This window comes from Euprymna scolopes, chromosome 29 (assembly GCF_053919585.1).
Source record: "Euprymna scolopes isolate OS-2025 chromosome 29, ASM5391958v1, whole genome shotgun sequence".
Lineage (NCBI taxonomy): Eukaryota > Metazoa > Mollusca > Cephalopoda > Sepiida > Sepiolidae > Euprymna > Euprymna scolopes.
The window spans coordinates 68,731,340-68,757,419 of NC_136510.1; the positions used below are offsets into that span (position 1 = coordinate 68,731,340).

The window sequence follows — 26,080 nt, forward strand, 5'->3', positions numbered from 1 at the left end:
TTCCGCGTTTCATCCACTCTAGGACTCTTCAGGCTTATGCGCATAAGCCTGAAGAGTCCTAGAGTGGATGAAACGCGGAATATTTAGTGTAGCTTAATCGCCATATGTATTTTATAACTTACTAACTAGCTCTACCTACGTATTGAGCACTTTTGAAGTAAATACTTAAAGTTTACGCATGAATTTATACTTTCATATATTAATTTTATGTGAGTAAATTAAGTAATTATATATATATATGTGTGTGTGTGTGTGTGTGTGTTATTTCACATCGAATAGCAAGGCACAGTGCCACCTGGACGTAAGGGCTACTATTTTGCACTTATTCGACAGGGATACTATATTGCGAGTTGAGCAGTTAAGTGTCTGTTCACGCTAAACTTTTTCCAGGGAAGCAAGGAGAGGAATTTTGCGACATGTTAAGTAAGTCGGGTATATTTACATCGTAGGGGTACACGTGACTTTAGTTTGTCAGAGCACGTTCCATTAAAATGCTTGCAAAACAGGCACAGCGACGCAACATTTCGGTGATGGTACAGAGTTTAGACATTGGTTCATAGCGGGGGATGAGTTGAAGACTGATTTTGATCCTGTCTAAGATCGAGATACTAGTGGCAAATGCACCATTTCAGATGTGGCAGCAATACTCCACGCATGGCTAAATGATAGACGTAGAAATAAAGAATACTCTAAGGTGTGAGCAACTGTGTTTCAGGATAGAGAGAACTCTGGCAATGTCTTCAATGTACTAGTTCCAATCGACATTATGAATGTTAAGCCGAAGAGTTTGAACGAAGAGCTTTTCAGATAGCATATTATTAGTTGATGGTATGTGAAATTTATTAATGTTGTTGGTTTTTAATGCCTGAAGAGTTGTCTGTCTTTAACGCTTATTTTTCAGTGATGAACAGACTTGAGAGACCTCGAGTTGCTTCCCTTTGTCTGTTAAGTAATGTGTGCTTTTTAGGATTGGATGACTCAATAGACTGTTTTTATAAAAGCGCCTGTATTTGACGTGCTTTTCTCTTCGTGTTGTAAATAAGTGAATAACCAAGATATGTCTTTTCCTTCGTCTGTATGTAAAACGCTAAAAGTCTTTACGTTGTTACTTAATTTGTTTCCTTTTTTCATCATCCATATAACTTCCAGTATAAGGTCGTTTAAGGACGAAGCATACGTTTTCTTTATTTACTTCATAATTAACTTAACAAAGGCCATTAATTAACCCAGCAAAGGTTATGCGCCCTGAGCTGACATATCGACGATAACGAAAAAAAAATGATACAGATAAAAATATAATTTAAACGTGTTTGAACATTGTTTTTGACTATCCGGAATTATCGGTTGTGATAAAAATAAAAATAAAAAAAGGTTTTTACTGTTTATAACAAATAATAATTATGGATGCAAAGTTTAATGTTCTCAAGCAATGATGAACTACTCGACATGGCGAGTTTAAATGAAGATGGCTTTAATTAATGATGGCGTCTGGGGAATTGTTGATGGAACGAAATCTGTACGACAATAGAGTCTTGATGTTCAAGCACACAGAACATATATGTTAAGTGAGAAATCGTATTATAGCCACAATCGTTTTTTCTCAGTGCAAATGTCACTGTTATATTGAATTGGAGATCCGACCGATCTCATGATTGTTTGGAAGAAATTGGCTGATCAATTTCAAAATGAAAATGTGGGCTACCAAATTAGCGTTAAGGAGAAACTAAAATTCCCTTGAATTAAAAGGAGGTAACTATGTTAATGGACACATCAAAACGATGGTTGAGATATTTGAAGTCATTGGTGACTTATTACACGAAGAGGACAGAGTTGTGCATCTCCTAGCTACACTTCCAGATTCCTACAACATGTTGGTGACAGCACTCGAAGCTAATCAAGAGTAATTGTCTGTATTTTTGAGATGAGGTGTTTTCATTGATTGAGATTGTCGGACTGACTTCCTCATTTTGGTTGTTATCGTCACAACGTTTCGGCCGTTTTGCCCTCCGGCCTTCATCAGGCGTTTTGTATCAAACTGGGAAACCGTTTGTTAGGAGTCTCGAACCCAACCCTTTATTATTATTACGGGGGTACCGTGTTCGGACTCCAGTTAGGCTCTGGGACATAGTTGCTGATTCTCTGTTTTGAATGTTACTTTTTACTGCCTTCGTTCAGGATTGAACTCAGCACCTTTGGGTAACTGTAAACTTTTGATACAACGTCTAGGACCACTCGGCCATATGTCACTAGGGCAATTCTTAGTTGTTCCTAAAAGGATCTTGGTAACTGAGCGACTATTATGTGAAGAATTCAAAATTAAAGAAAGGGAATATAATAATGCCGAACTGAAAAACACCACATCAACAAAAGGGGATTCAAGTGTTATCAATGTGGAAAAACTGGACCCATTAAACGTGATTGTCGACTGCTTGGTGAAGATACTAAAGAGAATTTCAAGCAGAATTATCCGAAAAAAAGCATACTTAACTAACAAAATGCAGGATAATTTAAATAATGCATTACATAATGCATAATTACACAATGTTGTCTGACTTTTCTTAGATAATGCGTCGTCTAAAAATAAATTTACAGACTGAATTATGGACTCTAGTGTTACATGTCACATGTGTTATGATAGGAAGAAATTTATTAATTTCCAAAAATTGGATGTCGCAGAAAAAATAACCCTCGGTGATGGATTCTCAATCGAAGCATTAGGAGCAGGAACTACAGAATTAAGTGTAAGTTTACCAAAAATAGAAATCCCATAGATGCAAGTTGTATGAGATTCGATACGTCCCCAAATTATGTTACAACTTAAGTGTGTCGAGAGCTACTAAATCTGAGAAAACCTGCATATTTACTGAGATAATTATAAAATTTTGGACAACCAGAAAATAGTAGGTACAGGTTCGAAAGTTAGGAACATGCACTTTTTTTTTAATAACATTTTCACCCCATACAAGGCACATTGCCACTTTGGTGTAGGTGGCTACTAACAGGGGCAACAACTAATGGGGTACTATGTAGGGATTTGGGCAGCAAGATTTTGGTTCACGTTGCACTTGAACTTCTGCACGTCAGTACAGTTGGGGAAGCAGGGACCTGGAATGGAATTCCAAAGTCTAGCGGTTTGGGGAAGAAACTACTGGAGTAGAAAGATCTTTTACATCTAGGGATTTCTACAGTGTGGGGGTGGGCTTTTGCAGCCTGTCGGGTCTGTCGAGGGTGTTCACGTCGTGGGGGCACAAGTGCTTGCAGTTCGTCACAGCATTCACCATTAAAATACTTGTAGAATAGGCAGAGGGATGCAACGTTTCGTCGATGGGACAGAGGCTGAAGCTTAGATGCCAGTTCAGGGCCTATCAGATTGTCAACTCTCTTTTGAACCTTGTCAAGGAGCGAGAGACTAGTAGCCGATGCACCAGCCCAAATATGACAGCAATGCTCCATACATGGGCGAATGGTTGTCTTATAGAGGTACAGGATACTTTCGAGTGTTAGTAGTTTTCTAGCACGGTAGAGAGAGCCCACCTTCCTTGCAGCGGCCCTGGCAATGCCTTCAATGTAATTGTTCCAACTAATGTTTCCTGTGAACGTTAGGCCAAGGAGCTTGAAAGACGTAATCTCAGATAAAGAGTTGTTGGCCATTGCTATAGGTTGTAGAAACGGTTTCTTGTAATTATTGAATGAAACTAGTTTAGTCTTGGCGGCATTGAACGTTTAGTCTTGGCGGCATTTTGTCCCCATTCCTACTACATCTTCTAATGTTTCTGCCATTTCTTTAGATATGTGTTCATTTGTTTTCCTGTCGTGTCTGTTATAGAGTGTGGTGTCATCAGCATATATACTCATCTCAGAGGAAATTTTGTCGGGGAGGTCATTTATGAATATCAGGAACAGTAGAGGTCCAAGGATAGACCCCTGGGGCACTCCCGCATTTATATCATATTGTGTAGATGTACGACCGTCGAGGACAACCTGGATTTTTCTCTTATCTAAGAAGGATTTAATTATGTTAAGTATTCTACCAGTGATAGCGTATGATCTAATTTTCCTGAGGAGACCCTCATGCCATACCCTGCCAAAAGCCTTAGATATATTTAGAGCTACCGCTCTGCCATCCCCCGCTTTGACAGTGAATGGTATATACGTTCAGAGATTACAGCTAGGATGTCGAACGGGCTTGTCTAAATCCATATTGTTTGTCAGTCAGAAGATGAGCATCTGTAAGGTGATGGACTAGAGCATGGTTAATTAAGGTCTCAAATATTTTGGCAAAAAGTGGGAGGAGGCTAATGGGGCGAAATTTAATGGGTCAGTTCTTTCGCCAGAATTCATGAATACTGGTACCACAGAAGCAGTTTTCCAACAGCCCGGAAATCAAGAGTCATTAAGGCATTTTTTGTAGAGTTTGGAGAGAACTGGAGCTACTTCAGCTGAGCACTTTTTTAATAGCACAGCTGGGATGAGATCGGGTCCACATGCTTTTGAAGTGTCAAGGTATTTTATGATAGCATGTACTTGAGCAGGGGTGATTTGTAGATCGTCTAGCGTGGCGTCTGTCCGCATAGGAAATTCAGGTAGGGGGTGGTTGGAAAGGTCCAGTGTGGAGTTTGAGGCAAATCGACTGGCAAGCATGTTAGCCTTTTCGGTTGCTGAGCAAACAACCTCGTGATTGTTGGTTAGTGGGGAAATTGTTGATTGCCCATTATTTACCACATTTTACATTGTAGATTTTCCAGAAGTCACGAATTTCGTGCGTTTTTTAGTGGTTTTCATAAATTTTCTCTTAGCTGTAGCTATTTCTTTCTTAACGTTACTTCTAGCTTCTATGTACTTCTGTCTGTTTGAACTGGACTTATGTCGGTTAAATCTGCGGTATGCATGCTGCCTTTGAGTAATGGCAGTTGCGCAAGTCGAAGTAAACCATTAGGGAGAGTGGGGCTTGCTATAAAATTTCCGCATGGGAACATGCGTTTCGAATGCAGTTTTCAACCATTCAGTAGTCTTGTTTGTACACTGTTCAGCAGGAAGAGAAAAAATATTTCCCCATGGGGCATCTCTGATAAGATCTCTGATGGCTTCCCAGTCAGCCTTTTTATAATATCTCGTTGTTTTGAGCACTGGCTCTTCAGTTTTGGCTCTAGAGTTTAAGGCGATCTCAACCATTATCACTGCATGATCAGCGTTCCCAAGTGGGCTGTCGGCATTCGTTATACAATCATCAAGAACTGTGGTCAAAAACAGATTTAAAAGTGATGCGTGTTGTTCTTCCGAGTCAGGGAAACGGGTTGGAAAAGTAACAATTTGTGATAGGGAGTGAGATATAGAGAAGGTATGAGTTGTGCTGCCCCCTACATCTGTGTAAGTAGAGAAGCCAAGCCAGTTTTTGTGATGGACATTAAAGTCACCAAATACATGTACTTGAACGCTAGTGTCGATGAAGAGTGCTGTGTCTATGCTGTCAGAGACTTTGTTTATTATGGTGCAATCTTGGGTCGAGAGAGAGAGAGCGGTAGAGAAAGTAAAAGTAGCTAATGTTGTGTTGCATGATTAGTCTAAAGCACATAAAGGCTTGATCATCCGATTCTAGGTTTGTTTCTCTAGTCAAAGGAAGCGTATTACGAATGTAAACTCCAAGTCCGTGCATGTGTCTGTCAGAGTACTTACGGCAGAGTAAGAGATATCCAGGCATGTTAAAGTAGTTAGAAGGGATGGAGGAGTGTAGGTTAGTCTCACTTAGTGCTAAGATATCCGGGGTATTTGTTAGGAGAAATGCTTCAACATCAGCTTAATTAGTTCTAAGCCCACGGATATTTGTGAATGCAAGCCTCAAGGGAGGAGGCATGTTGGATTTGTTTGACCCTAAGTCTGGTTTAAGCTTATTTTTAGATTGTAATGTCATCATATTGTTTACGAGTTTTAATTAGGTAAGGGGGAGCTGAACAGGAGATTATGCAGAGTATCACACATGCATCACAAGTAGACCATCAACTGATCCTTCTTCGACTAGGACTGTGGCCTCAGGAAAGCCCACCGGGGATGAGTGCAGGGTCCCTTTCCATGCGCGACATGGCACTACAAACATCCCGATATTATACAACTGTTGATGGAGCAGCCGCTCCAAGCGCTACCAAAGAGTTAGGGCGCCTGTACTACCAGTCGGAAACAGCAGCCAGTAACTGTCAATCCGGTACCCTCAACCCAGCAGAGGAAGGTCAACCCAATCTAATTGCTCAGGCATATGTGGTACTCAAGCACTCTCAAGTGCCCAGTTTTCTGCAATGAAATAAAAGAAGCAGCCCGTGCAGCAACTACCTGCTCACATAGTACCATAAAAGAGGATATCAATTTTTGTGGACCATGTTTGGATGGAAAGCGTCATCGTTCCCCATTTCCAAAAACGGGTGGAAACTGAAACACTCAACGTCTCGGAATTGTGCATAAAGACGTTTGTGAAAGTGATTTTCGAATTGTGAAAACCAAAGCGAGAATTTCACGGGAAAAACAATTTTCATCACCTCAATCCAAAATGGAGAAGTCAATATCTATAACTGGTCGAAAAAGCTGAAGAATAACGTGTAAACAAAGAACGACTGGGGCGGCAGAAATTTCCCTCAGATAAATGGAGGAGGGAATGGGATGCGAAAAAAACTTTCACAAAATTTCGAGGAAGGTTTATCAGGAAAACGTCAAGAACTAAATCATCGACTCGCTAGTCGAATTGGCGGTGATCGCTTTGACCGGGGCAAAATAGATGATCGTCAAAGGAATCGAGAACTAAAACGAATACAAGTTGGAGAAAAGACAAAGAAGGCCAACGACTCTCATAGAGTTGAATGTACCCGTTACATTCTCGTTGTTAAAACTGATAATCCACTGGTGCCAGATGTAACGTTGAAGTTAAGTATTCTGATAACCGATGTTCTAAAAAAAGGTGTTTGCAGCAGGTTGAAAAATTGGTGGGCAAATTATGATCGCATTTGACACGTTTTGCATGAAAACCATCATTTTCTTTTTCTTACAACTGAATTAAATCAAATGTAATAGATTCCTGCTATTTATCTCTGATATATCTCAGTGTTCGAGAAGCAATGGAATAGTTTTTGGTTGATGTAGTCCAAAAGATTTCTCGGTGTTGACAAAGTGTATCCGATGCTGAGTGGATATACCATTCCATTGTAATTATCCCCGTGAGTAATAGAATTTGAACATTGAGTTATGTATGCAATGGACCTCGAAATCAATAGTATGGGTAGCAAAATAGCAAAATAATCCGGGAGATGATATTCAGAATGGTGCGTTGGACGTTTAGCTTCTGGTGTGAGTCCCGGCAGAGAGATATTTCGCTTTCTTGTTGATAGTGGGTGAGGGAAGCCTTTTAGTTGAGGGAAAGATGAGAATGTGGTGAAGTAGAGAGGGTAAAGAGAGAGGGGGAGGGTTAAAATTGAGCGAGCATACAGGTGCTTAATGGAATTTTTTCGGGGGGGATTTGTATTTTAGTATTCTTTAAAACGGTTGACCTCTTGATTTTAAATTCAAATAGGAAATGGATATTCTTATGATTTTCAATGGAAGTGTGCGTGATATGGGGTGGGTGTGCTGTTTTTTCTGTGCGGATGAGTGAGCGGGTGAGGTGGAGATAGAGATGAGTCATGGACTGAAATTTTGGAATGCTTGGAGGGTTACTTATTTAAGTGAGTTTAAGGTTGGGTTCTTTTAATTTTGAGTGTATATTTAAAGGTAACTCGATTAACTGAGATGCTGTTAGTTCATTACGCTTGTTGTCGGAGTGTGATCTGGTTTAATTAAGTATATTTAAAATTTATTTAAAATGTATATATTTCTGTTTGGAGGCGATCTATGGATGAGTTTGTTTCGCTTTTTGTTGGGTTGGAATCGATGTTTGAGTGAGTGCTTTATATACTGTGGTTAATTATCTATTTTTATAATCGGGAGATTTGATTTAAATGCGGGGCTGGATGTGGGATGTCCCAAACGTGGTTGAATTTAACTATTTATATAATAATTACTTGTATATCCATCTGCTAAACCTAAACATAAGTGCAGATATAAGCACATATATACCCACAGACACACATACACACGCACATATACATATATACATATACATATACATATACATAGTATATACATACGCACAAATACTGATCCATACCATGCATGCATAAATATGGGCTTATATACACACGCATCCTTATACTAATGCACATGTGTACTCAATTACATATATACACATCATAACGCATACACGCAAGCACACATATTAGAAAAGGGAACTACTTATACAGCCGGGCATGCATGCATGCGCGTGTACTCAAGTGTACAGCTGCGCGCCCATATGCTATCGAACATCGCTATAATCATGTGCAAGCATGCAAGTCACACCCGCATATGCATACCATCGTATACATACAGCAAATAAACATCTACATAAGCGTTATGTCTAAACAGAGATAAAGGTGCGCACACTGATATATCTAACATACAAACACAACGAGCGTGCACCTCCCGTTAAACATATACATACATCAACAAATGGTCGGTTTTATCTAATGATTCTATTTTAGAGAGGAAGATAATCCCCATTTGCTTGCGCATACATATGGTCCAGGGAGATACAGACAACTAGTGTACTAACATACGGCTAAGGGGTGTAACTCCATTAAATGTCGATGCTCACACAAACACACGCAAATTAACATAACCCCTTCTATATATCCCTTTTGTCAAACAATAAATTCTTCATTCGAATATATGTATCTATATGTTGTTTTTTCAGAATTTAAAATTTAACCACCAAACTTATATATATATATATATATATATATATATATATATATATATATATATATATATATATGCAGAGTGTTCAAAAAGTCGCTGAAGTGTTGCAAATCTTTGTCATTTTACCACCAATAGTATTTTTTCTCTATTTCAGAGATTTTACAGATAATATTTTAAAAATTAATTCTACATAAGTATAGCATTGAACAACGTACGCAAGTTGTGAAATTGTCTCAGGGGTCAGTTTAGCGACAACGTTATCTCTCGCTACGGCAATGCCAAATAGCTACCACGTTCCCCTGCCTTGACTAGCTCCGACTAGAGTCTATGTTAACAAATGCCAAACCCTTCAAAAATTGAAGGAAAATATCAGGAATGAAATAAAGGAGTTTAATCGCAACCAGAAATTCTGCAAAATTGGAAAGAGCACAAATATGCAAAGCTGAAATAAAACGTTTAAAAGACATCATTATTAAAATATAAAAAATTCTTTAAATTTTCCAATGTTTTAGTCAGATTGTGTAAAAATTATAGAAAGATGTCATAAAAAATAAAGAAACTATTTAAGTTCCAGTCCCTTCAGTTGATTTTGGACACGCTATATATATATATATATATATATATATATATATATATATAGAGAGAGAGAGAGAGATAAATAGATAGATAGAGAGAGAGAGAGAGGGGAGAAAGAGAGAAAGACTTACTTTTAATGTTGTATATTGGTATTCATGCATTGAACAAAGGATGCAGGTAGATCTCTGTCAGAACGTCCTAATTATAATCGACCACCGACGGCAAAAAGATAGAAACCAAAACCGTCGTTAAATAAAACTATAAAATGGCAGAAACATTGATTCTTATATTATGCAACATTTATTTTTGTTTCTTATTGGAAATATTTTCCGGAAATATGTTATGTTATTGTTTTTTTTCCTTTTTCTCATATGGTATCATTTGCTGCCCTGACAATAATAGACTTTAATTGAATGATGTTAACCAAGGAAGAGAAAAAATAAGAAGTATATTTTCAGTTTCTTTTTTCAAACCAAAAACAAAGAGCGGAAATATTTTCCTATTAAGAAATTTTGGATCAATACACACACACACACACACACACACACACACACACACACACACACACACACACACACACACACACACACACACAAACACACACACACACACACACACACACACACACATATATGCGCGTGCGTGTGTCTATCTATGTGTATATGTGTGTCTGTCTGTATGTTTGTGTGTCTACTAGTAGAATACTCGTCAAGACAGCAGGTATAAGCAATGAATATAGTTTAATTATTATGTTTTTGTGTATGACATGATTTCAATGATACCTCCTAAATGGAATAATTAAAAAAATAATAATGATAAGACACGTTACATACTACGTTGCCTAAAATACATAGTCTATAATTCCTAATTATAAGTCCAAAAGTTTAGGATAATGGTTCTCACACAGGGTTCATGTGGATGCCACATGGCACATGTAACATTAGTATAGGTTCAGTTATTCTTCAAAATGAACTGTTGATATACGTTATTTAGTTTTCTTTCTATTAATGAAAAATAAAATAAGCTATCGGGTTTCACCAAAAATCACGGCACAAACTTCACAAGGAGATATACGAATATAAGAAAAATGTTAAACCTAAGAAAAAGTCCTTGTATTGTACAAATCACATTGTTAAATCGTTTGAAATTTCGAGGGTATCTCTAAGAAACAAGAATACGCACAAGTTAAACCGCAGAATTATTGTCGCTGATTGTAAATTAAGGGCAAGCAAATAACGTTCTTTTCAAATTATTCCGATCCTAACTAGTCGTATTTAAGAAGAAAATGTCATTAATCGTGACACAGATTAGATTGCGGTTCTTTTCCTAACGTTTCATCCTCTTTTTTCCCCATTTATTTCTTCTTTTTTTCTTTTCTATTTACGTTCAAGCAATCCTTTATCTTTTTACCTTTTTTTTCATACAAATAATGAACCAATTTTCTTCGCCCTCCTTTTAACTTCTTTCATCCTCTATATTTATTTATTTTCTCTTTTTACTGATGATTTCTTACATTCCAACCGATGTATCCAATCACGTTCAAGCTAATTCTGATGTATTATTGCTTTCTCCCCGTCGCATTCCATCCATATCTATCTATCTATACGCTTATAAATTTGTTTTTCTTTTGTGTGCATTGATATTTATATTAGAAACCCTCCTTCTTATTTATTTAAAAAGAAAATACAATTTTCTTATAGATGGATCGTGCAATTGCATTCATCTGCAAAAGATCTAGCTAATTTGCATATTCTTTTAAACATTCATTTTAATTAATTCCCTATTAGTTTTTTCGGTTTTCTTATGGGATGATCATCTTTAGTTAACTATTACGTGTAATTATATTCATGCAGATATTCTACATGATTTATACTTGCATAATATTTGCATAAAAAGTTTATAGTAAACACAAAATTGTTTCCATATATATTTATGTATACGCATATATTTTTGTTTAATCTATCTATATATCTATCTATGTATCTATGAAAGTGATCATGTCTGTCTGTCTGTCTGTCTGTGTGTCTGTGTACATTTCCCTAGGAAATAACTTTGTCAATTTTAAGTCTGCAGACTCGAAATTTGATATACAGGGTACTGAGATTTGGGAAGATCAGTGATCGGTTTTCGGCCAGAAATTTGGCTGTTAAGGGGTCAAAGTCCAACGATTTGACCTTTGAGAACTGTACCAAACTCCTCCGACAATTTTGGGTCTAAACACTTGAAATTTTAGATATAGGTTCCTTGGACATGGATCTAACTTAATAACTTAATTTGAGCCCAAATCAATAAATTTTAAGGGGTCATAATAGGGTCAAATTAAAAAAAAATTGGCCGCTTTTTTTCTTTTTGCTCAACATACACCTCCAAACACCTGAACACGAGCTGAAATGCTAGTATATATATATATATATATATATATATATATATATATATATATATATATATATATATATAATTCAAACACCGCAGTGTTTGAATATATGGTTAAGCAATTTTATTCATTTAGAACTGCTTTAAATCTTCATCGCTCACTCATTTTTCGACTTAATTTCAAACAATTATTACAGTTTATGGATCAGCTTCTCAGCTATATAATGAAAAATCTTGTTCGATTCAGTAAAACAAAAGTTATGATGAATTTTCTAGTGTTCAAAATCGTAAAAATATGTTTGGAGGTAAGCGACGTTTTTATGACTGATTTCCATACCAACCACGCTGCTTCTGCGACTATTGTTCCTACTAATTCACTGTTGTCGCGAAAAGAGAATAACAAGTAAAATCGAGAGAATGAAAGTATTGAAGGGAGATACTTGGGGGATTTTATTGGAAAGAGGCGGGTGCTCTACATATATATATATATATATATATATATATATATATATATATATATATATATACATATATATATGTATATATATACATATATATATATCTATATATAAAAAAATGTAACTCTTGGTTCGTTCGTAATTAATAGTCTAAATAACCACTGGACGGATGGCTTCCACATTTTGGTATAATATGTTTACGGTACGCATGCGTGTTTCTATATATCTCTTTGTAATTATAACATTATACGTAATTTTTCTATAATAAATATTTGGTTTTCTTTGTACGGATGGGCCATTTTTTTATTTGGGGACAATTATTTCACACGCGTGTCATCACGTGACATCACTAAACGGAACTTTTATATACCAAATTGACTTTTCTCGTTTAAAAATGGAATTATTTCTCTTTCGTTAATATATATATATTTTTTTATATTTCGTGTTTTATATATATAAAGTACAATTGTTGAATGTTATTTTCTTGATTATATTTGTTTGGGAGAAGCACAATTAAAAAAAAGATTAAAACGGAGCGAAATTTAAATTTCCATTCCATTTTTACTCTTTATGAATATTAAAAGAAAAATTACTAACCATTTATTAATAATGCCTCACTTTTACAGACATTTGTTTTTAAATTTCTTAAATGACGACTTTTATCGACTTTTTTTTTTAATAGCATTTGAGGATGGGTATGCTGACATTTGTTTTAATTTCTTTTTAAATGACTTTTTATCGACTTTCTTTTTTTTAATAGCATTTGCAGATGGACAAAAAACGAAAAAAAAAAGATAACTAAACCATTTACTGATAATTCTCACATTTAAAAATATTTTTAACAAATAAATTTTATCAAAGTCAAGATACCGAGAAATTGTCAGTAAATGGCTTAGTTATTTTTTTTTCGTTATTTACCCATCCGCAAATGCTATTAAAATAAAAGTCATTTAAAAAGAAATTAAAAAAAATCAAATGTCAGCATACCATCCACAAATGCTATTAAAAAAAAGTCGATAAAAGTCGTCATTTAAAAAGGAATTTAAAAACAAATGTCTGTAAAAGTGAGGCATTATTAATAAATGTTTAGGAATTTTCTTTTAATATTCATAAAGAGTAAAACTTTTTTCAAAATAAATGTGACAAATAATCGTTTAGTTACTACGACAACGTCAGTAAATAAAAAAAAAAGTGTTACGTGCGCTTGCGTCAGAAAGGGAGCGATGCGTGTTTTTTTATGGTGGTCGCCATGGAACTCAACGCCCAAGGAGTACCAAATTCTGTTTTCCAAAAGATATATATATAATATCCGGTTGTTATTTTTCAGAGGTAAAGTAACCAATTAAGTATAACAAGGTTAATACAAGAATGCTATATATATATATATATATATATATATATATATATATATATATATATATATATATATATATATATATGCGCTGAAGAGGGGTAGGGCCGCCCCGAAACATGCATGTACGTAGATTACTGTTTTAAAAATAAAAAAATCAATAAAAATTTATTTGTTTACGTCCAAAATAAAAAATGGGCAATTTCTAAAAAAAACATTCGATCTTCAAGGTGAAGACCCTAACCTCAATATCGTTAAAAAATCAACAAGAAAAAACTACGTAAATATATATAAACGATAAAAACTAAACAGTAAAATCGTCTATGGCATCATAGCGTAATGGATCAGACGCTAGACTGAAATACATAAGGTCCAGGGTTCGAGTCCTAATAACAGTCAAGCTACGCTGAAGAGGGCTAGGGCCCCGAAACATGCATGTACGTTGATTACTGTTTTAAATATATATATATATATATATATATATATATATATATATATATATATATATATATATATACTGTCTGTCAACAATGACGGACAAATATGCTCTTCGCGAGTAGTTGTACTACTGGTATAAAATCATAGAATTACATAAAAAATTAAATTCTCATTATCATTTCTGATGACCTAAACGAAAAAGAAACAACACCTACATATGTTTTATTTACGATGAGGGACTTATTTACGAATTAATTTTACGCGTTGCGGGCTTTGTATTTTCTTTCTGTTTACCCATCAGCACATGGAATGGTTTCATCCGGCAAAATTTTTACTCGTTATCTTATAACCGAATAAAAAATATATATTTCTTTCTATATAGAAACAAAACATTACAAATTGAACTTTATAATATAGTAGAGTATGGATATACATGTGTACAGGTATTTTATTCTATTACGCTTTTTTAATCGCTTTTCCGCTAAGCAGCCAAATGAAACCAGAGAACTTTGTTCGTATCAGAATGTAGGTTTGAAAACCTCGTAAATTAAAAACCCGCCAACGATTAATTGAATAATGTACAATAAAAAAAAGCTGCCAATGTTAACCGATGATTTTCTCTAATTGTGATTTAGTGTAAGTTACATAAGTTTTATTTTAAGTAATATCCTTCAGCACTGACATCGTCCTTAGACGTTAATAGCTGGTTACAAAAATAACCCTTCTTATTCGTGAAACCGTCTCAGCTGACCCGTAGCTAGTTTAACCTTTGTGTTCGAGGTATATAATTCTGTGTTCGTTCAGTTTAATTGGACAAAAACATCAGATAATTATTTTGTTCTTTTTTTCTCTTCCTACTTTCAGGAAAGAAAAAGAAGGAAGAATTTTATTCATTAAAGAGAAGTTGGTTGTCGGTACGTGCGAATCACCAGTTATAATGGTTAATTTGTGATTCAGCACCTACCCGTCAAGCATATGGAAATATCTAACGAAGCTGCCTAGAATTGGTCGATGTAAAAGACTTTCAAATCGATTTACAAACAGGTAAGTTGTTTGCACTTTATACGTATCTACAAACTTATGTCACATTTTTTATAATATATTTATTAAAAGTTGTACTGCTATAGTCGACGGACCGACACAATTTTTATTTTGGAACAATTCTTTTTAAAATGCATGTAGTAAGAATTATTTCACTAAACGACATCAGATTAAACTCTAATTTAATCTAAGGAGGATCTTTTTTTTTTGTTTAAAACATTTTATATTAATATTATCACCTTTCACACACATTTAAAGTATCAATATTTTGTCAACATTTAGGATTTTCCCAAATTAAAAATAAGTTTCATTGTAGATGTGTATTTAGTGGCAGCCATTCCGAACTTAACATCATAAGCCGCAACAATTAGATGAATTCCAACTGATTTAGACTATTAGATGATTTAGACAATTAGATGATTTAGACTATTAGATGATTTAGACTATTAGATGATTTAGACAATTAGATGATTTAGACTATTAGATGATTTAGACTATTAGATGATTTAGACTATTAGATGATTTAGACTATTAGATGATTTAGACAATTAGATGATTTAGACAATTAGATGATTTAGACTATTAGATGATTTAGACTATTAGATGATTTAGACTATTAGATGATTTAGACTATTGCACACTAGAAAAATACAATAAAAATCTTTCTTTTTTTTTTGATTCAAATTATTTGATGGCTTTCGGTAATCGAGTAAAAATCGATTTTTATCTGATATTTTATTTTCATTAAATTTCTTTAATGAATTTTGATTATACAGTTTTTCTTGAAAACGATTTTAAGTGATTGTTAATTTTTATCATGATCGTTTTGTAAAAGAGAAATAGTCTACGCGATGGTGTGTTACGTTTAGGGATTTCGAAAAGCCACTACTAAGCGCAAACTAACAATGAAACCTATATATATATATATATATATATATATATATATATATATATATATATATATATATATATATATATATATATATATATAAATAATAATTATTCATTTATACCTACAGGCACTAGTGTTTCATGCTTATGCAATCATCAGTGTAGGGAAAATACTTGCCGTCTATGAAATTCGAACCTAGCCACAAAGCCGCCTTTTGCTTCAATTGTCGAGACTCTACACAGGGCCATCAAATAATTGCAACGAGAATAAAGAGAATTAAAAATAATAAACGCCAAAATAAGACGAATACAATGCCAATCTAGAGCGTTCGCACGAGCGAATATCATGAACATAGACGTTAGTTGACTGTCTTAGTTATAATTCCGCAGACAGTGCTCATTCCTAAGTATTCTTTAAGGAGCTTGCTGGATATAATGAAATAATAATTATTCATTTATACTTTAGACACTAGTGTTTCATGTTTACACAATCATCAGTGAAGGGTAACAGTTCCTGCTAGTCATGATATACATTGTTAGGATCGAGAGTTAAGGATGATATCTACTAATATTACAAGGGAGTCAGCGTTCCCAAGTAGGCTATGGGCTAGCGTGAGACAAGCCTTGTGCATTGTAGTCAGGAATAGATTCAAGAAGTAAGGCTTGCTACGCTTCACGATCTGGGAAATGGGTCGGGAAAGTGAAAATCTGTGAAAGAGCGTGCAACAGAGAGAAACTATACGCGCAGTTGCTAGTTGCGTCTGTATATCACGATAATTCTACGCAGTTATTGTGGTGGCTATTAAAATCATCAAATATATGTATTTGGACACTAATATATACAAAGAGTGTTGCATTTATACTGTAAACCATAGATGCAAATTTTATCACTCTTATCTTTCATTTACTATCTCTAATTACATCATGTTCTATGCCGTAATCATATCTGATAAGTATGTTGACTTGTAATGGAATCCTCCACTACTTTAACCGTATGCTTACTTTAGACTCGTGTGGAAAAACTACCTTTTATGAAATGTTTTTACAGACTGCAGCATTCATTAAATAAAGATAATTGAAGCTTTACTCCTTACGTATAGAATAAAATGAAATGGAAAGTGATAAACCGCACAATATACCCATAGAATATCACATGAAAACCAATCAGATATTTTTTTTATTTTAATGATAGAAACTTCATCAGAGAGATAACTTTTGATACCTTTCATACAAGAGAGGAATTATAAGACGCAGAAAATCGAAAGAGGGATAATCGACATAAGACGGAGAATGAGAGTAGAAGTTGTTAAGTAGATTGTAAGTAGGCAGTCGTTCGGTTAGGAAGATCAATTGTTGATGGAGCTTGAAAATTTGGATTATGTTACCATCATCGAGTAGTAACGAGGAGGAGTAACAAGTAAGTGGAACGAATACTCCTATCTCATTTTTTGTATCGATTATCAAAAAGTATTTTCTTCATTGTCTAATGTTTATGCTGAAAATATAGATTTTTATCTTTATTCCAATTCATAGTACCCCATTTGTGGTGACTGGATTTGACTTGGAATAAAACGAGCTTATATGACATCAAGGTTTTATGGATGAAAGTAAAAAGGGATTTCTCATCGAAAGCTTATCAGTAAAATCAGTTGTTATTGCTGCACAGCTATTATTGAACGCCTTTTGATATTGAAAAAAAGCCGCGACCCATATGAAGTGAAACTTTATGTTCCATACAATTAGCGTTAGGTGGCTAATAAATAGTGGCATCACACTTCAGACGAGGTCTTCCTCCGTTGTCTTCTATTGCAAAAGAGTAAGGGTTCTTCTGGAGTGTAGCGACTACATAGAGGATCGTATGGAGACTATTGACCCCGAGGACGATGTATAATTATACTAGATATTATGAAGTTTGTAGGTAAGTTCGAAACATATGAAAACGTATATCATTTTTTTTTTGACGCAGGAACACGCTATTAGCGTTCACTTTATAATAAAGCCAATGTGAATTATTTTGTATGTAGGTAAAAATATATCTACTTCAATGACGCCGTAAAAAGTTAGCGAGCAAAATATATGCCTTTTCCTAAGTTAAATCGACGAAACCATTGAAAGTAGTGAGAGGAAGCGAGAAATTGTATAGTACAAAAGGAAGCGATAAATTGTATAGGGAACACTTGCCGTTTGAAATGAATTCAAAATAAAATCGAAAATAAAATGTTAACGGTGAGTGTTATTTTATTTTAATCAGATCATCAGAAATGATAAAAATAAAATTACGTAATTTTATGAATATTTTAAATATATGTTTAGAAAAATAGCGAGTTCAAAGACTCGTGAAACGTAGTTAATTTTCATCAGTTTGACGGAAGATTTACAGTAACATACATACATACATACATACATGCATACATACATACATACATACATACATACATGCATACATACATACATACATACATACATACATGCATACATACATACATACATACATACATACATGCATACATACATACATACATACATACATACATACACACATATATTACTTTTCTTACCCAAGTCTATTAGGTGTTTTACGATTTAATCTAGAATTACAATGTTTGGAAAAAGTATGCGTATTTTTGCTAGCTCTGTTAGTTTGAAACGTGTCGTTTATTGAAGGCCTTTGTTCATAATGAACGTACATATATAATTTCTTTACTAATGTGTGTTTTATTATTTTTTGTTTCTTTTATTTCTTTGCTGTTTTTTGATTCGATTTTTACCTTTCCTTATAACGAGTAAGATTAATAGAAAATCGAAAATACACAACTTCGTATTTTGTTTGTCTAAGTCATAACAAAACGTCTGTTAAAATTTATTCTTTTTACTAAATAAATACCTCGTTACTGGAATATAATTTTCTACTATCTGTTTATTTTGAGTTTAAGAATTAGCATCTATATAAAAATACATAAATATATACATATATATATACATACATCTATATATACATATGCATATATATACATACATATATACATATTTATGCTTATATACATATATACATATATACAAATGTATACATGTATGTAAATATAAATATGTATATATGTATGTATATATATGTATGTATATATATGTATATATGAATGTATATATATATGTATATATATATGCATATATGTATGCATATATATATCTATGAATGTATATATGTACGTATATATATGTATATATATGCATGTATATATGTATGTATATATATCCATATATGTATATATGTATCTATATCTATATATGTATGTATATATGTATATATTGTGTGTATATATATGTATATGTGCATATGTATATATGTATATATATATGAAACTATATATATGTATTTATATATATGTATATATATGTATGTATAAATGTATGTATATATATATATATATATATATAATGGTCACGTAGTATACTTTGAAGAATTGTTGTGGGCGCATTTAACTTACGTAATTACTGCTGTATAATAGAGAACCGTTTCAAAACTACTTATCACCAATTTAAATCTATCGGCTTTATATGTTGATCAAGACGCCTTGTCTAGGTTGTCACATACACGCGAGTTTTTCTGAGTTATCTCGAGGCTAATATGCGATAGATGAACACCGACGTAACACCCGTTTCGATACCTGAAAACCGGACACGCCTCCCAACTTGCCACCAACATACTCCATCATAGCGACGCTGAGAAAGCTGGTAGCAAGATGACAGGGTATTGATCGCGGTCGATTCGTTTCCCTTTCAGTATCGATCTGTAAAGAGCATCAATGAACGCTTGATTCGAGGAGAGATATGTTTAAGGCCAGGTTTCCGGCTGCCAAACACATTGCGAACTGCTTCCCTCGACCTTGTTGAGTGGTGCTACTTATTCTGCTTCAATAGCAGACATTCTGCTCCGGCCTTTTAATCACACCAACAGCAAGAGAAGCGCTTTGTATACCTACAAAAGAATACCCGCCACTTCATCGAACAGAATCGGTTTACGCAACGTTTTTGCCACCTAAAGAAGATTAACATCAAGATATAATAGTATAGAATCGTTTTTTCAATCTTAAGCAAAGTACATTAGATGATTTTGATCCTAGGAAATTTCTAAAATGTAAGGCTGAAGGTTAAGGAGTCTTAATAAAAATATAAATTCAGGAAACCTTGTTTATTAGTATTTAACTATTATTGATCAGATTCAATGTAAATCTTAAATATTTGTATTTTAACAAAGAGATTCAACACGTTTACCATTTGTTGAATAAAACTTAATCTCACAAAATATAGCATATATTACGCTCACTTATGCCTAGCAGCTGTGTTCCAAAATTCTTAATTTCCGTAACTGTCTGTAATTGTCCGTAACTTGATGTCTACCACAATAAAAACATTGTTTTCCGAAACGATCGTACAAGTAATTGATTTTGTTGTTGTTCCTTCTTATGAAACGGATTTTTAATTTAATTATAATTTGATTTTTAAATTTTAAATTATCAATCACATTACTAAATATTAAATTAGCTCTATGATATTTACCTATCGAGCTTATTATATATCTAAATTACAACGAGCACTTTTTCTTTCCTAGTAATTTTAGTAAAACTAGTAATTTCACTATTACACTAAAATACACTATGCTCTTTAGACTATTGTTCTAATCTCCTATATATATATATATATATATATATATATATGTGTGTGTGTGTGTGTGTGTCTGTGTGTGCGTCTGTGTATGCGTGTGTGTATATATATAATTAAATAATAAAGATTCTTTTATACCTACAGTAACTAGTGTTTCATGGTTCCGCAATCATCAGTGTAGGAGGTGAGAACTTCTGCAGGTCGGGAGATTCGAACCCAATCACGACTCCATTTTATAAGCCATTTCTTCCGGGCCACCAAACAATTGCCATGGGAATGACGGAAATTAATAAGTAATAAATGCACAATTTGAGCGCAGATATGAGACAATCCGGAGTGTTCGAACGAGTAGAAGTCTTGAACGATGCATAAACGATAGTTGACTGCCTATACGTTTATATATATATATATATATATATATATATATATATATATATATATATATATATTTATTACATTTTCACCCCAAACAAGGCACATTGCCACTTTGATGTAGGGGTTACTATCAGGGACATAAGCTACAGGGGTACTATGTAGGAAGTTGGGCAGCAAGATGTCGATTCACGTTACACTTGAACTTCTGCATGTCAGTACAGTTGGGGAAGCAGGGACCCGGAAGGGAATTCCAAAGTCTAGCAGTTCTAGTGCGAAACTACTGGAGTAGAAGGCTCTCTTACATTTAGGGATCTCTACTGTGAAGGGGTGAGATTTAGCTGTTTGTGGGGTTTTGCGGAGGTATTTACGTCGAGGAGGCACAAGTGCTTGCAGTTTGTCGGAGCATTCACCGTTATAGTATTTGTAGAACAGGCAAAAGAATGCAACATTTCGTCGATGGGACAGAGGCTAAAGCTTAGATGATAGTTCAGGACCTATCAGGTTGGCGACTCTCTTTTGAACTTTGTCCAGGAGCGAGAGACTAGTAGCAGATGCACCAGCCCGAATATGGCAACACTACTCCATACATGGACGAATGGTGGTCTTATAGAGCTACTGGATACTTTCGGGCGTTAGTAGCTTTCTAGCACGGTAGAGAGAACCTACCTTTTTCACAGCAGTCCTGGCAATGCTCTCAATGTAATTGTTCCAACTCGTGTTTTCTGTGAACGTTAGGCCGAGGAGTTTAAAAGATGTACTTTCAGATAAAGATTCTTTGGCCATTGCTATTGGTGGTAGAGAAGGTTTCTTGTAATTATTGAGGGAAACAAGTTTAGTCTTGGCAGCATTGAATCTGGCCATCCATTTTCCCCCCATTCCACTACAGATTGGAGGTCATCCTCTAGAGTTTCTGCCATTTCTTTAGATATATGTTCATTTGTTTCCCTGTCGTGTTTGTTATAGAGCGTGGTATCATCAGCATATATACCCATCTCACAGACAATTTTGTCAGGGAGGTAATTTATGAATATTAGGAATAATAGAGGTCCAAAGATAGACCCTTGAGGCACTCCCGTATTTATATCATATTGTTTGGATTTACGACCGTCGAGGACAACCTGAATTTTTCTCTTATCAAAGAAGGATTTTAATATGTTAAGTATTCTTCCAGTGATACCGTATGATCTGATTTTCCTGAGAAGACCTTCATGCCAAACCCTGTCAAAAGCCTTAGATATATCTAGAGCTATCGCTCTACCCTCGCCTTCTTTGTCAAGTGAATGGTATATACGTTCAGAGATTAAAGTTAGAATGTCTGCTGTGGAACGGGCTTGCCTAAATCCATATTATAAGTCGGTCAGAAGTTTAGTATCTGTAAGGTGATGGACTAGAGCTTGGTTAATTATGGACTCAAATATTTTGGCGAAAAGTGGGAGGAGGCTAATGGGGCGATAATTTACTGGGTCAGTTCTTTCGCCAGAATTCTTGAAAACTGGTATCACAGAAGCAGTTTTCCAGCAGTCCAGAAAGCAAGAGTCATTAAGGCATTTGCTGTTAAGTTTGGAGAGAACTCGAGCTACTTCGGCGGAGTACAGCCGGGATGAGATCAGGTCCACATGCTTTTGAAGTGTCAATATTTTTTATGATAGCATGTATCTGAGAAGGGGTGATTTTCAAATCGTCTAGTGTGGGGTCTTTCCGCAAAGGAAAGTAATGGAGGGGGTGGTTAGCAGGGTCCAGTGTGGAGTTTGAGGCAAACCGACTGGCAAGCACGTTAGCCTTCTAGGTTGCTGAGCAAAAAATCTCATGATTGTTGGATAGTGGGGAATTGTTGATTGCACATTATTTACTACACTGTTGTATATTTTCCTGAAATCACGAATTCCTAATTTTTCTGCTTCGATGCGTTTTTTGGTGGTTTCAGTACATTCTCTCTTAGCTGTCGCTATTTCTTTCTTAAAGTTATTCTGGCTTCTATGTACTTCTATCTCCTTGTACTGGACTTAAGTCGGTTAAATCTGCGGTACGCATGCTGCCTTTGCGCAATGGGAGCTGCACAAGTAGAAGTAAACCATTGGGGAGAGTGGGGCTTGCTATAAAATTTCCGCGTGGGAGCATTCCCACGCAATACCCATTCTTAAGCATTTTTAACAGGACTTGATAATCATAATTAAATAATAATTATTCTTTTATACCTGCCGCGCGCGCAGACACACACACACACACACACACACACACACACACACACACACACACACACACACACACATATATATATATATATTACTACGTTGGCTCTCTTTATATTTGACTCTCGTTCGGCATATTACTCATTTAGTTTGTTGTGTTTATTGCATTTAATATGATTCTTTTTATTCATAATATTTGGATTCATCGGACTACTGGTCTTATCTTAAGTGTGATTTTCACAACGTTTCGGTCGATATAACCTCCGACCTTCTTCAGGTGTATCTTGTCGAACTCGAGAATTTTTCTGTCGACCTCGGGAATTTGGACGAAATTTCGAGCGGAACCCTTTATTAACTTCACGTGTGTAGCGTGCTCTTGTTCCATCAGCCATGACTGGATAGAGGTCTTAAGTAATTCGCAATTGTATTTTTCCGGTCGCTCAAACTGGGGATTGAACCTTCAACCCTCAGGAGAATATTACTTTTTACAATTGATTTTTCCAAGTACTCCAACTACTGGGACCTGTGACGCAGTTCAGTTCAGAAAAATGCCATATCAATTCGGTACAGACCCGAAATAATAAAAAAATAGAAAGAAATCGAAAAACTTCCAAAAACTGGCAAGGATGACTAACCGCCTAACATTCCTATGCTGATGCTGTGATCTTAAGCTAGTACCACCAGACTTAACGTTGAAACTACCAATTAGCTCCAGACGGACACAAAGTATTGCGGAACGAGTAAGGCATGAACTCATCCGAGACAGAATCTACAACAGTCGGTTGAAGAAACATCAATTACAGATCAAAATTTCAAACAACCTTACCCGATTCCTAGAGAGTATATCTCGGACTGATGACAAAACTCGCATCCAAGAATACCTGGACATATCCTATAAGAAAGAATTTAAGGGTGTTAAGTCTCACCAAATAAAGAAATTAAAAAATCTAAAAGTTAAGGACGTAAGACTCCAGATCCACCATTCACCAATAAGAGCCATTGTCAACCAAAGTAAACGCCAGCTAACTCACTCTAAGGAATCAGTGCTTAACATAGGTCTCAACCTCGCCACAACCATAAAGCGGATCCCATACTTAGATATGGTAACTATAATAGAGGAGGCAGCCTTAAATAAACCCAAAGCACAAGGAGATGAACTAAGGTGGAAAGTGAGACAAGCAAAACCGAACCTCTCAAAGGAAGAAGTATTGCCTATCAAGTCTCTGCGCGGTGACAGTGATATCATAATACTACCAGCAGATAAAGGCAATGTTTATGAATAGAGAAGAATATTCAACAAAAAATTGGCTGGCGGTTACTGTAAAGTGAAAAAGAACCCGACCTTGAAAACGGAAAGGAAGCTGTCACAGATCATCAATAAAAATAAGGACAGCTAGTACAGAATTACAGCAAGCTACCACACCTATACAGCCGCCATAAGATTCAAAAGGACATTATTCCATTAAGATTCATTGTCAGTGCTCTATGCTCAGAATGCAATCCATTGAGCCGATTCCTTGTAGATATAATAACCCCAATCATCGGCAAATCTCCATCATACGTCAAGAACTCAACTCACTTCATGGAAATAATAAACAATACTTCCATTCACTCCAACCAGATGGTGAGTCTAGATGTAATGAGTCTGTTCACGAAAGTACACACTGATGAGACTTTGACAATGGTACGGGATAAGCTGACATCAGATGTCTCACGGAAAGAACGCATTTGCGTCCCAATTGACAATATAATAGAGATGTTGACCTTTTGTGTAGAAACTACATACTTCCTGATGGGATCTGATATATATCGTCAGGAAGAAGGCCTGGAGATGGGATCACTGTTGTCCCCGGTACTGGCCAATGCATGCATGGAATACTTTGAGGGAGTGGCATTAAGATCAACACCACTAAAGCAAACAATGTGGTTGCGATATGCAGATGACACATTCATACTCTGGATCTACCAGTACGATGTTCAAACGTTATTAGACCATGTGAACTCGATCCGTCCAACTATACAGTTCACGATGGAAAAAGAACATAACAATAAATTATCGTTCCTAGATGTGCTATTAACTGGCATTGGTCAGGGGTTTATATCATCTGTATACCGAAAGTCAACTTTCACGGGACAGTACCTAAACTTCAACTCCCACAAGCCATATAATGTAAAGAAAGGAATCGTCCACCGAGCAAAAGCAATATGTAGTAACAGCAGTGCATATTAAGAGGAGATGGACAGTTTAAGAAAAACCCTCCACTGAAACAACTATCCAGAGAGCATGACGTCAGCTCTAAGAAATCTGGACCAGACACAAAAGGACACAACTCAGAAGTTCGCAAGGACCCGTGGCGTAATGGTTAGAGTATTTGGAAAAATCAATTGTAAAAAGTAATATTCTCCTGACGGTTGAAAGTTCAATCCTCAGTGTGGGAGATCGGAATACAATTGCGAATTACTTAGGACCTCTATCTAGTCATGGCTGCTGGAACAAGAGCACTGTGAAGTAAATAAAGGGTTCCGCTTGAAATTACATACAAATTCCCGAGTTCGATAGATACTTTCTCGAGTTCGACAAGATACACCTGAAAAAGGTTACATCGACCGAAACCTTGTTAAAATCACACCCAAGATGAGAACAGTAGTCCAGTAAATCCAAATAATACGAATAACCAATCCTCATCTCAAAAAATTAAGAAACCTTCTTTTTGATTATTTGTGCGTTTATGTTTCTTATGTATATATATAAGATCAGTACACAATGAGTTTGAATGAATATACATCGATCAATAAAAAGGACAGCCCCTTCAGATTTTAATTGGAATATATCGAAAGATATATGATAAATTTGAAACATTGTTTTATGCCAGGAATCCCCTTTTCATGTAATTATTTATAATAGCACATGCTTTAGA

General features: G+C 35.2%; 1 protein-coding gene across 1 annotated transcript in view; it reads left to right on the forward strand.

Annotated features, from left to right (window-relative positions):
* The window catches only part of LOC145252694 (uncharacterized), a 484,652-nt gene that overhangs the window by 163,418 nt on the left and 295,154 nt on the right, over positions 1-26,080 (forward strand). The window contains exon 2 of the mRNA XM_080112514.1: positions 14,872-15,051. The gene's annotated coding sequence lies outside the window, so the exon portion shown is untranslated. The remainder of the gene's footprint in view (positions 1-14,871; positions 15,052-26,080) is intronic.